Raw genomic sequence first — 17,244 nt, 5'->3', positions numbered from 1 at the left:
AAGATATATAAAAATAACCATAACAAGAAATATGTGAGATTATGGCAAAGAAGAAATGAATTTTAGCCAAAAATATTAAAATAATTGAAATAAGTAAAAAGAGCTATAAAATAAGCCCTGAGGATATAATGTACAACATGATGAATACAGTAAATAATAATGTATTGCATATTTGAAAGTTACTAAGAGAGTAAATCTTGAAAGTTCTCTAGAAAAAAATTTGTGACTATTTGTGGTAATGGATGCTAATTTAGACTTATTTCAGGCTTATATTTTAACATATACATATATAGAATCATTATATTTTATACCTGAAACTAATATAATGTTATATATCAATAAATAATGGGAAAAAGGAAAAATAGAAAGGAACTGCAATGAAAGAAATATACATGTTCATGGATGGGAAGGGTAATTACTGGAAAGAAGTCTCTTTTTCACAAACTAATTTATTGATTCAGTGACATCCTAATCAAAATCCCAATATGAGTTTTTTATGCAAAGTTATTTCAGGTTACCATAAGGAAACCCATAAGGAAAAATAAATTTACATTAACAAAGAAAAATTGGGAAAAGAGTATGACAAAGCTGTATATTGTCACCCTGCTTGTTTAACTTATATGCAGAGTACATCATATGAAATGCCAGAAGGGATAAATCACAAGCTGGAATGAAGATTGCCAGGAGAAATATCAACAACCTTAGACATGCAGATGATACCACTCTAATGGCAGAAAGTGAAGAGGAACTAAAGAACTTCTTGATGAGGGTGAAAGAGGAGAGTGAAAAAGCTGGCTTAAAAATTCTGCATTCAAAAAACTAAGATCATGGCATCCAGTCCCAACACTTCATGGCAAATAGAAGGGGAAAAAGTGGAAGCTGTGACAGATTTTATTTTCCTGGGCTCCAAAATCACTGTTGATGGTGAATGGAACCATGAAATTAAAAGACACTTGCTCCTTGGAAGGAAAACTATAACAAACCTAGAGTGTATTACAAAGCAGAGACATCACTTTGCTAACAAAGGTCCATATGGTCAAAGCTGTGTTTTTTTTCCCCAGTAGTCATGTATGGAGGTGAGAGTTAGACCATAAAGAAAGTTGAGCATTGAAGACTTGATGCTTTCGAATTGTGGTGCTAGAGAAAGCTGTTGAGAGTCCCTTGGACTGCAAGGAGACCAAGCCAGTCGATCCTAAAGGGAAACAACCCTGAATATTCATTGGAAAGACTGATGCTGAGGTTACAAAACTTTGGCCACCTGATGGGAAGAACTGACTCATTGGAAAAGACCTTGATGTTGGGAAAGATTGAAGGCAAAAGGAGAAGGGGCAGCAGAGGATGAGATGGTTAGATAGCATCACTGACTCAATGGATATGGATTTGAGGTAGGGAAGGATAGGGGAGCCTGGCATGCTACAGTCTATTAAGTCACAAAGAGTTGGATGTGACTTAGTGACTAATCAACAATAACAGAAAAGAAATGTGAGAATATTTGCCCTACCACGTAGGAATTCATATTTTTAGTTCATGTTCATTAAAATAGTAATGCATTAGTGCAAGCAGTCTAGGGTTTCAGTGTAATAAAGAATCCAAAAATAGACCCAAGGATACAAGGTTGCCATTCAGCCTTAAGTCTTGTTAGTGATGCCATTCTGTAGTTCCTTATACCAATTAAACAGGGCTTCCCTGGTGGTTCAAATGGTAGAGTATATTCCTGTAATGTGGAGACTTAGGTTTGATCCCTGGGTTGGGAATATCTCCTGGAGAAGGGAATGGCTACGCACACCAGTATTCTTCCTGGAGAATTCCATGGACAGAGGACCCTGATGAGCCACAGTCCATGGGATCGCAAAAAGTCAGACAGGACTGAGCAATATCGATGACCTTACTAACCTTTAGGACACTGAGGGTATGGTACTAGACTTCTGAGTTTAAGTCATGAAAGACACTGAGATCTGTGACTTGTTTTCTCTTGGATTTCTCATTCTTCAGGAAACCAGAGTCGTGTCCAACAGACATATGAGCAGCCAAATAGAAAGTTTCATGTCATAAGAAACTGAGGCTTTGTGCTAACAGCCAGCACTGTGCTGTGTGCATGCTCAGTCACTCAGTAGTGTCTGACTCTTTGAGACTCCATATACTGTAGCCCAACAGACTCCTCTGCCCATGGGATTCTCCAGGCAAGAATACTGGAGTAGACTGCCATTTCCTTCTCCAGGGGATTTTCCTGACCCAGGGATCAAACCCGTGTCTCTTTTCTCTCCTGCGTTGGCACTAATGACAAATTGAATGAGCTGTCATGAAAACTGACCCTCCTGTCCCAGTCAAGTCTTCAGGAGACTGCAGTTTTATCTGACATCTTGACTGCAACTTCATGGCACACCCCAAACCAGAACTATCCCATTATGCTACTACCAAATTTATGGTCCACAGAAACCGTAAGATAATAAATGTTTATTGTTGTTTTAAGCTACTAAGTTTTGAGATAATTTGTTATACAGCAATAGCTACCACACAGTTGCACTCATTTCACACGCTAGTAAAGTAACGCTCAAAATTCTCCAAGCCAGGCTAAAGTAATACGTGAACCATGAACTTCCAGATGTCCAAGCTGGTTTTAGAAAAGGCAGAGGAACCAGAGATCGAATTGCCAACATCCCTGGACCATCAAAAAAGCAAGAAAGTTCCAGAAAAAACATCTATTTCTGCTTTATTGACTATGCCAAAGCCTTTGACTGTGTGGATCAAAATAAACTGTGGAAAATTCTTCAAGAGATGGAAATACCAGACCACCTGACCTGCCTCTTGAGAAACCTGTATGCAGGTCAGGAAGCAACAGTTAGAACTGGACATGGAACAGACTGGTTCCAAATAGGAAAAGGAATACGTCAAGGCTGTATATTGTCACCCTGCTTATTTAAATTATATGCAGAGTACATCATGAGAAACGCTGGACTAGAGGAAACACACACTGGATTCAAGATTGCCGGGAGAAATACCAATAATCTCAGATATGCAGATGACACCACCCTTATGGCAGAAAGTGAAGAAGAACTAAAGAGCCTCTTGATGAAAGTGAAAGAGGAAAGTGAAACTGTTCGCTGAAAGCTCAACATTCAGAAAACTAAGATCATGGCATCCAGTCCCATCACTTCATGGCAAATAGATGGGGAAACAGTGGAAACAGTGGCTGACTTTATTTTTCTGGGCTCCAAAATCACTGCAGGTGGTGATTGCAGCCATGACATTAAAAGACGCTTACTCCTTGGAAGAAAAGTTATGACCAATCTAGACAGCATATTAAAAAGCAGAGACATTACTTTGCCAACAAAGGTCCATCTAGTCAAGGCTATGGTTTTTCCAGTAGTCATGTATGTATGTGAGAGTTGTACTATAAAGAAAGCTGAGTGCTGAAGAATTGATACTTTTGAACTGTGGTGTTGGAGAAGATTCTTGAGAGTCCCTTGGACTTCAAGGAGATCCAACCAGTCTATCCTAAATGAAATCAGTCCTGAATATTCATTGGAAGGACTGATGGTGAAGCTGAAACTCCAATACTTTGGTCCCTTGATGCGAAGAGCTGACTCATTTGAAAAGACCCTAATGCTGGGAAAGATTGAGGGCAGGAGGAGAAGGGGATGAGAGAGGATGAGATGGTTGGATGGCATCACTGACTCAATGGACATGGGTTTGGGTGGACTCAGGGAGTTGGTGATGGACAGGGAGGCCTGGCATGCTGTTGTTCATGAGGTTGCAAAGAGTCAGACACGACTGAGCAACTGAAATAAATAGCTAACACTGTTTTCTATAACTGGACTTAGTATGTGTAACAAATCACTTACTCTCAGATGTCACAGAGTATCTTTGAATACCACACTATCCAACTGGTAACACAGGTCAGGCCTATTCAATATAAAAGGAGACCATACATGTGAATGAATACCAAGGGGTAAGGCTCATTGTGACCATCTTAGAGATTGGCTCCCATAAGCACTGTCCTTTAAAATTGGATATGTAACTTAAGATTGAGCATAACCTGGAATTTTTGGCACATTTACTTCAGCCTTCATTGGCCATGGGTATGTATGTGTGTGTGTGTGTACCATATGCATGTCCATATCTAATTTAATTACATTTTAAAATGAATGCTAAGTCCATGTTCCATTCATTTCCCCCCCAAAAGGCATCCACTTTTATGTGGTTTATTTACACACACACAATGTTATTTATTCATTTTCCTCTCATTCACAAACTGAAAGATATGGTTTAAGATGTGTTCATTTTTAGTTATTTTATATATATATGTGTGTGTGTGTTTTATATATGAATATATATCATTCCTCCTAAATTCTAAATATGTTATATGTTATTTGTCATTCTTCATTTATGGGAGTTTGTTTTCTTTACAAATATTTGCAATAATAAAAATTCAATAATAAATATTCACTACAAATCTCTATATTCCTGTAAGAGATCTTCCCTGGTGTATTTACATAGCAGTTCCCTGGCATATTTACATAGAAGTGGAACAGTGGATTTACTGGGTTCAGCTGTGTATGTACAAAAATATCTCCCTACATATCTTTTACATCATCTCCAGAATGTCTGTACTAACATATATTTCTACCAATAGTGCCTGGGGCTTCCCACTGCTGCACATCCCTACCAATAATTATTATCAGACTTAACATTTTGCTTTCGCTAATATATGTATAGAATGGTATCTCATTATTTTAGGTGTTTTTTTTTTAATGTTTACTAATAATGAAGCTTAACCTCTCTTCCATTTGCTTATTTCATATTTTGGTTTATGCTGTATTAATTTATTAATTATTTTACTTGCTCATTTTTCTATTGGGTATTCTCTATATTTATTAAACACATTATACATTTGCAATATCAATTATTTGTTGATTTTTTATGTTACAAATATTGTTGTCCATTATATTACCTTTTAACTTTGACCTTTGAGGCATCTGGTACATTTCATCACTTCTTTGTGGTAAATTGATATCATTAATGAACTCAGTTAATGATCTCCCTTTATATACGCTTTCTTTTCCTGAAAACACGTGATCCCTTCCCCTTTGGTTATGGCTATCTGTTACTATCTTCAGTGAATAAAATGTTAGAAGACTTAATGCATAAAAAGGCTTGGAAGGGTACTTGCACTTTTCTATTTCCTCTGTAGATCCTCTGCTGAGGAAGATAATAAGAACATGCCTGGGCTACTTTTCTCTTGAGCCCTATCATTATTATAATAAAAAGCTCAATCTAGCATGTCCTATGCTAAGTTGCTTCAGTCTTGTCTGACTCTTTGAGACCCTGTAGACTGTAGCCCGCCAGGCTTCTCTGTCCATGGGATTTTCTAGGCAAGAATCTGGAGTACATTGCCATGCCCTCCCCCCAGGGGATCTTCCCAACACAGGGATTGAACCTATGTCTCCTGTCTCCTGCGTTGACAAGCGGATTCTTTACCACTAGCACTACCTGGGAAGCCCCAATCTAGCATTCTATAGATGAAAGAACACATGAGTACAACTGAGTTGTCCTGGTTGTGGCCTTTTAGACCAGACAGCTCCCAGCCCCCAAATTTTCAGTTAACACAGGTCAAGTTGTTGATGAAGGACAGTCGATTTTCTAACCAGCTGAGCTAACACAGTGAATCCAGAATCTCAGCCAAGTGCACCAAATAAGGGAATCGAAGTTTCCATAGCTGGTCTATTGGAAGCTGACATGTGGATCCACCACTGAGAATCAGGTAGTAAACCTCAGACTGCACATGGTTTATGCAGTCAGCAATTAGGAAGGAGAGAGGAATGTGAAGCAGATAAAGTGAGGACATTCTGGAAATTATCAGCACTTCTGTGTCTTTCTCTACATCTAACACCACTGACTTTCATAGAGTAACAGCTACTGCTTCACTTAACAATTTCTAACTTCTGAGCAAATTCCTCCTTTACGGAATCTTAACTTGGAGCTATAGAGAAAATATGCATTCTGGGGAACACAGTTCCAGTCTAATGAATCTAATCTCTATAAACTGTCACTGAAGGCAGTTCCTTAACTTCAAAAAATCCATATAAAAATAAATCCAGGCCAAATAGCATATTTAACAGAGATACAGGTATTTCCTTTAATATTGAGAAGACAAGGAAGATCAGAATCATTACTATTATTAAACGTTAAAATCCTGATCAATGCAAACAAATGAAAAGGAAAAGAGATACATAAGAAATAGATAAGAAAATCCCATAAAATGATCATTTACATAGAAAGCCTTAGAGATCAACAAGAACATTAATATTTTTGACGGACATTAGATCAAAATATATGAATCAAGAAAGCTTTTATAACTATAAAAAGGTAATTAAAAATATAATAGGAAATCTATATTATCTGCAACTGCAAAAAAACCCCAAAAAAAACTATAATGAACTTAGACATGAACCTGCCCAAAATCCACATAAGATTGGCTATTTTAACAAATTTCTAAAAATGATGACTTAGAAGAACACACGTTTATTCTCTTACATTTTGGAGAGGTCAGAAGTCCAAAGTCAGTTTCACTGAGTGAGAATCAAGGCATCAGCAAGACTGTGCTCCCTCGCCAGGTTTTAGTGGAGGATACATTCCTTGAGTATTCCAGCTGCATGTGGCTGTTGGCATTCCTTGACTTTTGGAGCATCATTCCAAATTTCTGCCTCCAGGGTCACCGCCGCCTTCTCTTTTGTGTTAAATATTCCTCTGCATTTCTCTCTTAAGAACACTTGCAGATACTTTTAGGGTCGATCCAGATAATCCAAGATAATTTTCTCATCCACAAAAATAACACTCACAGATTCCAGAAGTTGGAATGTGAACATCATGAAGGTCACTATTTAGCCTCTCACAGATAGATTTTAAGCATGTTTATATATAAAGGGAGTTCCAAATAAATAAGGATCCCATATTTAGGGAAGAAATTCAGTTCAGTTCAGTTCAGTCGCTCAGTCGTGTCCGACTCTTTGCGACCCCATGAATTGCAGCACGCCAGGCCTCTCTGTCCATCACCAACTCCCGGAGTCTACCCAAACCCATGTCCATCAAGTCGGTGATGGCATCCAACCATCTCATCTTCTGTCGTCCCTTTCTCCTCCTGCCCCCAATCCTACCCAGCATTAGGGTCTTTTCCAATGAGTCAACCCTTCGCATGAGGTGCCCAAAGTATTGGAGTTTCAGCTTCAACATCAGACATTCCAATGAACACCCAGGATTGATCTCTTTTAGGATGGATTGATTGGATCTCCTTGCAGTCCAAGGGACTCTCAAGAGTCTTCTCCAACACCACAGTTGAAAAGCATCAATTCTGCGGCGCTCAGCTTTCTTCACCGTCCAACTCTCACATCCATACATGACCACTGGAAAAACCATAGTCTTGACTAGACGGACTTTTGTTGGCAAAGTAATGTCTCTGCTTTTAAATATGCTATCTAGGTTAGCCATAACCTTCCTTCCAAGGAGTAAGCGTCTTTTAATTTCATGGCTGCAATCTCCATCAGCAGTGATTTTGGAGCCCCCAAAAATAAAGTCTGACACTGTTTCCACTGTTTCCCCATCTACTTCCCATGAAGTGATGGGACCAGATGCCATGATCTTAGTTTTCTGAATGTTGAGCTTTAAGCCAACTTTTTCACTCTCCTCTTTCACCTTCATCAGGAGGCTCTTCAGTTCTTCTTCACTTTCTGCCATAAGGGTGGTGTCATCCGCATATCTGAGGTTATTGATATTTCTCCCTGCAATCTTAATTCCAGCTTGTGTTTCTTCCAGCCCAGTGTTTCTCATGATGTACTCTGCATAGAAGTTAAATAAGCAGGGTGACAATATACAGCCTTGACAGACTCCTTTTCCTATTTGGAATCAGTCTGTTGTTCCATGTCCAGTTCTAACTGTTGCTTCCTGACCTGCATACAGGTTTCTCAAGAGACAGGTCAGATGGTCTGGTATTCCCATCTCTTTCAGAATTTTCCACAGTTTATTGTGATCCACACAGTCAAAGGCTTTGGCATAGTCAATAAAGCAGAAATTGATGTTTTTCTGGTACTCTCTTGCTTTTTCGATGATCCAGCAGATATTGGCAATTTGATCTCTGGTTCCTCTGCCTTTTCTAAAACCAGCTTGAACATCTGGAAGTTCACGGTTCATGTATTGCTGAAGCCTGGCTTGGAGAATTTTGAGCATTACTTTACTAGCATGTGAGATGAGTGCAATTGTGCGGTAGTTTGAGCATTCTTTGGCATTGCCTTTCTTAGGGATTGGAACGAAGACTGACCTCTTCCAGTCCTGTGGCCACTGCTGAGTTTTCCAAATTTGCTGGCATATCGTGTTATAAACAGGTCTATATCCTTCAAATTAATCTATATCACTTCTGCAGTTCAAATAAAAACCCAAGCTAGATTTTATTTTTGAAATTGAACAAACTGATTCTAAAATGTATATAGAAAAATAAAGATTCAAAAATTTCTAGGAAAGTTTATGAAATGATATTATATTTCAAGAAATGTTCCTGAACAGATATTAAGAAAACATTGAAAATTCTTGATAATTAAAATAGTGTGCTACTCATAAAAGTAGAATAAATGAAATCAATGGTAAAGAAAGAGTTTTATACATACACAATATTAGTTATTTAAAAGAAATATAGGTAGAAATTGAAACCCTAGTTTAACTTATATAAAAATATAACTCCAGATATGTTAAAGAGCTAACCATGAAGAATGTGAATTGGGAAAGAAAATGAAGAATAACTTTTCATGTTGGACTGAGAAAGGATTTATTAAAGAAGACATAAGGAATGAAATCACAAAGGTCAATTTGATGACTTTGCCTATATCACAATGAACAATTAATGAGTCATATTTTTTTTGCATAGTCCATGTATTAAAATGCAGGAATATATTTGAAAGGAAAAGTAAACTTTTAAGAAATAGAGCTGGTTTTTAGAAAGTATTTTTTTCTTTGTGTGAGGATTTAAATGCCTTTTGTAGTAATATTTGACTTTCTTTTATGGAACATTTACTTATGTATTACTTACTTGATTAAAAACCCCTAAAATTAAAACAATTACCAAAAAAATGAAAGAATTACACATTATTTGTGGGTCTTACAGTTGTGGGTTAGTTTAAATTTATTTTTCATACTTTCTCTTATTTTTTACCTTTCATCAATGAATATTCATTATTATATAATGAAAAATAAACATTAATTTAATTTCAACAGAAATGTCTATTTTTCTCCTTCATTGTCTCATTTATCTTACTAGAAAATAAATGCAAAAGGAGTTTTGTAGTTCTAAAAATTAGTGTAACTCCCTGTTGAATTACGGCTAACCAGTTTAAAATGATCTTTGATCCACTGTAAAATATCAACCAAGCCTTACACATTACTAGAATAATATATATATATATGTACATATATATATAACTTGTGTATCTTTTAAATTTTTTTTCAGTGATCAGGATATGAAGTATTTAACATAATACTATTCAGCAATGGAAAAACTCCCAATAGACCACTAACACCTAATTTTATGTTGCCTTCAACCAATGAATTAAAATTGTATGCCATCACAAATAAGACTTTAGGAAATATTCACAATATTATATATCAATTTCCTCTACAATGGTAGGGTTAAAGTTGAATAGGAAAATTCTCAGTTGGAAAGTAATATAATATTTTTTTTGCATTAATAGTAATAATAGTCTATTGTTTTACATAAAGTGTCTTAGTTTCTCTGCTTGAGTCCAGAATTGTATTAAACTAGTGAACTTATATTAGGTTAAATGAGATAATTGTGTCATAGGCCTACAAAATGTCACCTTAGGCCTAGGTGACATTTTTCATAATAACTTAAGGTCACAAATATGATTTTAATTTCCTTCTTAAAAGGCAAATTTATTAGAAACAATAAACCAAAAAAAGTAAATTTTCCTTTTTAGAAAATATTAAGAGGTAAACACCTTAAGAAAATATCAGAGGTAAAACAGGTGCTATTGTTTCTAAGTTGATTCAGTGGAGATTGTGTGGGAACATACTATTGACTGAGCAGAAATGCAGTTTTTGTATCTTTAACATCTAACTATAATGTATAGTTGTCTCTTATTCATAAGGAAAACATTTTTAGAGATCATATATAAACATAGCTAATGGTTTATTACAAATATACTTACAAAAGGAGTGTGCTAAATTTTTAGCAACACTTACTTTTTAATTTCTAAATTTACTTAAATAAATTATTTAATGGTGATTGTCTTATGCAGCAACTGGAATATATCAGTTTTTAATGAGTAATCACACATTTCAGGGACCATGATCTATGGCACACTCAATGTAATATAAACACTATGGATTAAAACAAATTTCATTTGACACTGAGATACTTTGGAATTTTTTTTAACAGTATTTATAAAGACAGGTTTTAATCCCTCACTTCAGCATATGAACACAACTGTTTGGGTGGGAGGCGTGAACCTCTATCTAATTTCTTTTTTGTATCCTGAAGTATCCTTCATTTCTTTTTTTCCCTTCACATGACTCATTGATTTTGTTTCCAGATTTTAGCTAACTGTTCTTTGTGCTAATATGACCTGTCCATCAGGAAACTACAGCAGAAATTCATGTGTGTGTGGCGGGCGGGCGGGCGGGGCGGGGGGGTTACCTCTGTAGTGGGATTAAAAGGACACTGAAAAATCCACTAACTCTCAAACATCCGTATGCTATTAGGGCACACAATGTTTCAAATCCCATCACTGTGCTCATTCTTTCAGGGTAAATAAAGTAAGAGGCATTCAATATTCACATTTAGCTTTAAATGCTGATATATAATTTATAAAACAGTTTTCACAAGGTTTTTTTTCTCTAAGAGGTAACATGAGTCATTCACATAGAATTAGGTAATGTGAGTTAATGCTCATCTGGTACAATCTGTTCATTTTTATAGACGAGAAATAAGTTCAGAGACAAAGCCTTACTCAAGACCATAAAAAAGAGAATGCTTTGACTTTTCTATTTTTCCTAAAGAGCTATTTCCACTCTAATCACAGTACTTTCTTTTTCCATACTGAAAGGACATCCAACCAGTCCATCCTAAAGGAAATCAGTCTTGGGTGTTCATTGGAAGGACTGATGTTGAAGCTGAAACTCCAATACTTTGGCCACCTGATGAGAAGAGCTGACTCATTGGAAAAGACCCTGATGCTGGGAGGGATTGGGGGCAGGAGGAGAAGGGGACGACAGAGGATGAGATGGCTGTATGGCATCACCGACTCGATGGACATGAGTTTGGGTAAACTCTTGGAGTTGGTGATGGACAGGGAGGCCTGGCGTGCTGTGGTTCATGGGGTTGCAAAGAGTTGGACACGACTGAGAGACTGAACTGAACTGATGATTTGTAGAAACGTGTCTGAACTTTTTCAGCTCTTGTCCTTTTTCTCAAGTTATTTAAAACTCACTAGAGAACAAACATGATGACTATTCGATATTTCCACCATTGAAGAAGGTGATGTTTCTCATGACAATATAGATTTGCTTCTTTTCAAACCGTGGGAACCAAGAGCTATGATTGTGTGTAGCCCAATAAATGAAAGACTGCTGACAAAATGATTTAATACAGACTGTGTGAAGTGTCAGTTATTAAATGTTTCATACCCCGTGATAATGGACAAGGAGAGACAAATTACCCCTTTGTGACACATTAGAAAATATGCTCAGCAGAGATGAGGCACCTGAATTGTCAAGTTAGAAATGACCCCATTAGAAGAGTAAGAATCATGGGAAAAGAAGGAAACAGAAAAAGGTTTGTTTTACATTGAATGACAGTGTGAGAGGTTATCCTGAATTTTCCCGACAGATGTAGTAAACACAGGGATCATCCGTCAGCAGAATTTGGAACCTATAAGGTTATTTCTCTAAGAGACTATTTTTTTGTTATTGCTAGTGTACTTAATATTGATTCTTAGTAGCATTCAAACTGAGATTATAATCTTCAAATTAGAAATAAAGATATAATATAAACAAAACATGATCTCAATAGTTCATATAATTCAATAATCAGTACTATTCAGCTGCTGTATAATAATCCTATCTGTATTCAGTGCCTTTAATAATTCCCATTATCTTTTTATCTATATGTTTGTATTTTACAGTGTTATATAGAGTAAATGATTCCAGGTTTTTTTTGTTTTTTTTTTTTTGCCTCCTCTTTCATGTTACTGTGCACTAAATTTTAGAGTATGTTAAGAGTATGGTCAGCTTCCCAGGTCGCATTACTGGTAAAGAACTCACCTGACAGATCAGGAGAAATAAGAGACTTGGGTTTGATTCCTGGGTCAGGAAGATTTCCCTGAAAGAGGGCATGGCAACCCACTCCAGGATTCTTGCCTGGAAAATTCCATGGAGAGAAGAGCCCGGCAGGCTATAGTCCCTAGTGTTGCAAAGAGTTGGACATGATTGAAGCGACAAAGCATGCATGCAAGAATACAGTATATCTCTAGAGTTAATTGTTATATTACATATTTGACACCTTTTCAAAGAAAATTTCTGTATTCCTATGCTCTCAAACTGTAATCTACATATACATCATCTGGGTGGTGGTGGCATTCAGTCGCTTAGTCATGTCTGACTCTTTGTGACCCCACGGACTGCAGCATGCCAGGATCCCCTGTCTTTCATTATATCCCGGAGTTTGCTCAAATTCATGCCCATTGAGTTTAAGACTCCATCCAACCATCTCTTCCTCTGTCACCCCCTTCTCCTCCTGCCTTCTATCATTCCCAGCATCAGGGTCTTTTCCAATGAGTCGGCTCTTCACATCAGCCAGCCAAAGTGCCGGAGCTTCAGCATCAATTCAGTTCAGTTAAGTGACTCAGTCGTGTCCAACTCTTTGTGACCCCATGGATTGCAGTAAGTCAGGTTTCCCTGTCCTTCACCAACTCCTGGAGCTTACTCAAACTCATGTCCATCAAGTCGGTGATGCCATCCAACCATCTCATCCTCTGTCATCCCCTTCTCCTCCTGCCTTCAACCTTTCTCAGCATCAGAATCTTTTCTAATGAGTCAGTTCTTTGCATCAGGTGGCTAAAGATTTGGAGATTCAGCATCAGTCCTTCCAATGAATGTTTAGAGTTGATTTCCGTTATGATTAACTGGTTTGATCTTCTTGCAGTTCAAGGGACTCTCAAGAATCTTCTTCAACACCATAATTCGAAAGCATCAATTCTTCAGCACTCAGCCTTCTTTATGGTTCAACTCTCACATCATCACATCATCTGGGAGTCTTGTTAAATTTGTATTCAGTAGGGCTGGGCTTCTACATTACTGACAGTCTCTCTGGGGAAGCTGAAGTTTCTGCTGCACAGTGGGTGAATAGCAAATAGGAGCAGGGTTTCAAGACCAGCAAAACCAGCAGCACCTGGGAGGTTGTTGGAAAGACATTCCTGGGCTTTATCAACACCTACTATATATTAATCTCTGAGGGTGGACCCAGGAACTCCAGGAACTACTGTTAAATGCTACTCATTCTTCCAACATTTTCTTTATTTTTCTGAATGCAAATGGACCTTAAACAAAAACTGTATATAATATAAATAAATAAATAAATCTATAACCAGGGCTAAAGGGCGAGGGAGGAGTAAACAGGTAGAGCTCATAAGGTTTTTAGGGCAGTGAAAATTCTGTATGATATTATAATGACGGATACATGTCATTATACATTTTCCCAAACCCACAGAGTACTGCAAACCAAAGCAAACCCTGATGTAAAATGAACTTTGAGTGATAAAGATGTGTTAGCACAGGTTCATCAATTGCAACGAATGTACCACTGTAATGCAGGGTGCCCAGAGTGGGGGAGGTTGTGCATGTTTACAAACAGGGAATATGTGGGAACTTGGTAATTTCTGCTCAGTTTTGCTATGGACCTGAAACTGCCTTAAAAATATAAAGTTTTTAATTAAAAATATATAATTGAAAACTTATGAGTAAAAATTTTTCAGTTAATGAATTAACAAGTTGGTTCCATATATACTCAATTACACTTAGCTTTTCAACAAACTTTTTATTGAAGTTTAAAAATGCATATTAAAAATATACATTAGTATTTGATGATGTTTTTATGATATGAACACATGGAAGTTTAAGATACAACATGAACAATATTAACTTTATTTCACTTGTAATATTTAAAGGTCTCTACCCAGTATTCCTGCTGCTGGGCTCCTTTGGGAAAGAAGTTATATCATGTTTATCTGTTAATTCCTAGGGTCTGTATTTATAGGCATATAGTAAACAATTTTTGAAAATATAAGAATGAACAAACATAAAATAACCATGTGAACTGTTACATTTTCTCAATTAGACAATGCTCTAAATAAGCTAGCATTAACTATTTGTTGTTCATAAATCTTTAGTGAGTAATATCAGTGGAATATCAAGTTAAAAAGTGTATCAAGAAATATTTTGTCATTAGAATTATTTAGAATTGCCATATGGTAATAAGGAAGAACAGGGCATCCTTTATTTGCTGTTATTATTGCATTAAATTCTCTGCAGGCAGGTCTTTCTTATTTTCTGAAAGAGGAGAGAATAACCACTGCCCATAACCTCTTGCTGTGGTCCAAAAAGAGTACCTACCATCATAAAATATATATATATATATATATAATTATTACATATATTTGTTGCAATATAATAATTATAAACTAAAAATTTCTTCATAACAAATCAACTTCAAGGTAAATTGGGAATAATTGAAATATAGTTAACATGCTATAGGTTAGAATAAGTTATAAGAGTAGTGATTGCTTTATTACAGTATTTTGAGTAGTCTTTGGATAAAGGTAAGCACTAATCTCTCTTGCTCTTTGTTTTCTTCTCTTTCTCTCTCATTACACTTTACAAATGTTCTTTACTATAAGCCTGGACATGACCAACCATATGATGTTCTACCACTTAAGAAGAATATCCTTTGTAATACTGGCTTAGGAAAGCAATAAAGATAAATGGTAACTGTAATCAGCAAGTTCATCCTGTTATATTTTATGTTCAACCTTTTGTTTACTGATCTATTTATTTTGGAATAACATGCAATCTTTACTATATTTTTTGTAGGATATTTAAGGAATAATATTTGAAGCACATATTTGATTACGGGACGTAATTGTAAGCAATCTAGTTGAATTCATCTTTTATATGACAATGCTTCTTGTTTTCTTTTAAGAATGATTTTTTTTTCTTAAGAAGAATTTATGGCCCTACTGACTAAAATATAGTATACATATGAAAAACTTTCCTGTCATTCCAGCACCTTTAATCAGTCATTTAATTTTGTTGTTTATATATTTATAAAGCTCATAGCTATGGCTCTATATCCTTTCTCTAAAGAACCTAAAACACTCAAGGTGCTATCAGTAAAGTATCTTAAAGTGGTGGCTAAGAGTGTAGTGAAAGTAATCAGATATAACTGGGCTTAAATTCTGGCTCTTACTTGTAATCTAGTGTTTTCTACAAAATTTATCTAATTTGTATACACCTTAATTTATAGAAACTCTACAGAACAAAGACAAATTAGAATACATTTCAGGATTATTCTGAGGAGTTTAGTAAGTAGATATCTGTGAGAGGTAGAAACATACAAAGCATTCTATCAGTATTTATTATTATTTTCATGTTCTCTTTACAGATATTATACTTAGTCGTTTTGACAGTGTGCAAAGAAGGAAGCCTAAGAGCTGAATGAAGGGAATACAAAGGAGAAATTCCTAAAAATTATGCCTCAGTGCCTCTGGATTTTCAGCTACCCCTAAATAGGGAGTATAGCCAAAGGCTGATATGCTCTAATCCAAGTCCAAGCTCATCACCATGCAATTTATTCACACCAAATAAATGAAGACCAAAGACTTATAAAATCCTCCCTACAAGTTATTAATCAAGGAAAACTGTAACAATAAGTCTTACTTTTCCCACAAAGTTATAGCAAAGTTATATTAATCTTGACTTCAATTTTATTGACTTTCAGACAAAAGATTGAAAAATAGTTTCTTCCTTTTGTGTTGGCTTAGCGGTCTCCTAATTCAGCAATATTTTAAATAATTAGGTAACAGAAACTGGGTAATGAGGATGATACTCCTTTCAACATTCCAGTTGTATTTACTTTTTCTAACCATGTTTTCTATCCTATGTTTGAAGCATTTTTTTTTAAGTGCTTCCAACCTGGGAGCAGAAATGACAACATGGTGTGTTGGAAGCGATTAATGCCTGTCTAGAGAGTACAGTGAAACATGAGTACCTTCAGTATCACCCAGGCAAGCATTAATCAGTCCTCGGCACAGCCTGCAGTGACTTTTAGTGATAATAAAAAAGAAATTTTTTCAAAAAATGTATGTCAGAAATGTGTGTTGCAAATATTTCTCTGGAAAGAAACAGTTTTTGATGAAAGCATTTTCTTTTAATATGAAATGAAACATTTTCTGATTTGACACACAGCATGTCAGTTCTGGGGTGGTTAGGAAAATATACCACTTAAAACTCAAAAAATGAGTGGCAGTTGTAAATTATATAAAAGCCCATTACACAAAGAGAATGTCCCTCAAAGCTAGGTAATACCACATATATACATAAGGGTTATCAAAAACCCATTAAATTCGACCCTTTTAGGTTTTCCAGCTGAGATTAATTTCCCAACATAGCATCCCCCTTTTACAGAAAACCTTTCTTTCTCAAAAGCGCTTGTTCTCATGGGACCATTCCACCATTTCCCTGATAGCCAGGGGCTAACCAGCAATCCTTCACAATCTTGTAAGGCATTTCATTTAAATTTATATTGAGAAATTTATAGTCTTATTAAGTTGTCTTCCCTTGAGATTCATTTTGCCGTGTTTCATTGGTATGTCATTTTAAATAGGTGCCATTTAAAAGCTTGCCCCATATTTTTATGGGCCACACTACAATCAAATGAGGTTAAATCAAAACTTGAGTGTTTCCATGTGGATAACCAAAGGAGATATTTTTCAGTACTTTGGTTTTGTATTACTCATTCACATGTGTTGGTTAAAGTTTCTGTGATTGCTCAACATATATGTCTGCCTCTTATAATAAAGATAATCATTACACATGATCAATGACTGTGTCCATATTAAAAAACAAGATAGTCATGACTTAATAAACAAGTCTTTTTTTCATCTTAATATGTCTACTTGATCACTGCGACAG

General features: G+C 36.0%; 1 long non-coding RNA gene across 1 annotated transcript in view; it reads left to right on the top strand.

The window, feature by feature from the left end:
- LOC145512163 (uncharacterized) overlaps window positions 1–15,941 on the top strand; it is an 86,515-nt gene extending 70,574 nt beyond the window's left edge. The window contains exons 6-7 of the long non-coding RNA XR_014058422.1: window positions 15,145–15,195; window positions 15,716–15,941. This is a non-coding gene — a long non-coding RNA (uncharacterized LOC145512163). The remainder of the gene's footprint in view (window positions 1–15,144; window positions 15,196–15,715) is intronic.
- The last annotated feature ends 1,303 nt before the right edge of the window (window positions 15,942–17,244 follow it).

This window comes from Giraffa tippelskirchi, chromosome 1, assembly GCF_054371585.1.
Source record: "Giraffa tippelskirchi isolate mGirTip1 chromosome 1, T2T-mGirTip1v1.2.pri, whole genome shotgun sequence".
Taxonomy (NCBI): Eukaryota; Metazoa; Chordata; class Mammalia; order Artiodactyla; family Giraffidae; genus Giraffa; species Giraffa tippelskirchi.
Note: the sequence above shows the minus strand (reverse complement) of the source record. Positions and strands in the feature narration are given on the sequence as shown.